Genomic DNA, 1,334 nt, shown 5'->3' on the forward strand with positions numbered 1-1,334 from the left:
GAAATCCTAGGGAAACTTCCCCAGATGTCATCAAGAAGCAGAGACCAGAGGCTATCAGCAGGATGGGGACTAGGATGAGGCAGGGGAGGGAGGCGCTCATCTCTGGATTATCAGGGTCCAGCAAGCGAGGCATAAAGTTTAAGGGGGTACCAAAAAATTCACTGATCAGGCCGGGCGCGCTGGCTCACGACTGTAATCCCAGCACTTTGGGAGGTTGAGGCAGGCAGATCATGAGGTCAGGAGATTGAGACCATCCTGGCTAACAGTTGAAACCCCATCTCTATGAAAAATACGAAAAATTAGCCGGGCATGGTGGTGTGCGCCTGTAGTCCCAACTACTTGGGAGGCTGAGGCAAGAGAATCGCTTGAACCCGGGAAACAGAGGCTCCAGTGAGCCGAGATCTCGCCACTGTACTCCAGCCTGGGCGACAGAGGGAGACTCCATCTCAAAAAAAAAAGAGAAAACATCCTTAGTTAGAGGACCTCAGGCCTCCTCAGAGACACAATCAAGGAACTTATTTACTTAAAACACAGCCCTGTGTAGGTGTAGGATGAAGAATGATTCTTATTTTCAACTTTATTCTCTTTCTCTGTTGCTTGACGTCTCTGCCCATGAGCCCGTCATTTCTGTAATCGGAGCACAGAATGTGGAGAGTGGAAGGACAGGCTGCCTGGCAATGTGGTCCTGTTTTTCCTGGACCAGGCTTTGTGTGAGAACCTGTGCCCAGTGGGCAGATTCGGGCCCCTGAGGAAAGAGGAGGAGCCAGGTAGTGGAACATTTGAGGTGACGGCCCTTCCCCAGCTGCCCAGGGCCCGCTTGGCACCGATGGTCATTCCAGGCATGTTGGGTTGGCCCTCGGGGATCTGGTCAGGACTCTGGGGCCATCAGGGTCTGGCAGACCCAGGTCTGGGTATGAAGACACCTGGGGCATCTCAGATGCCCTCTCCGGCCACTCACACACCCAGCACTGAGAGGCCACGACAGGTCTGCCCACGCCTCTGTCCTTGTTCACTTGGCAACTGACCAGTCATCGTGGACACTGACCGTAGCTCGAGTGTAGGGTCCCCAAGTTCCTGCTGGGCCAGCAGTTGTGCCCCTTGGGCTGCTGTATCTTGGAGTGCCAGCACAGGGTCTCCACAGGGCTAGAGACGGCATCTCTGCACCAACCAGTGGGGACACAGGTGTGTTTCAGTACAAACACCTGGGCCAGCTGGACAACACGGCCCGGGCCCAGCAGCTCTGATCTGCCTGAATCCCAGAGTTGGCGTGGTGGGGTCATTCATTCCAGCCAAACCGGAGAGCACGTCCTTGGGCAGGACGAGGAGTGCTCAGA

The sequence above is a fragment of the Colobus angolensis genome, unplaced genomic scaffold, assembly GCF_000951035.1.
Source record: "Colobus angolensis palliatus isolate OR3802 unplaced genomic scaffold, Cang.pa_1.0 Scaffold263, whole genome shotgun sequence".
Classification (NCBI taxonomy): domain Eukaryota; kingdom Metazoa; phylum Chordata; class Mammalia; order Primates; family Cercopithecidae; genus Colobus; species Colobus angolensis.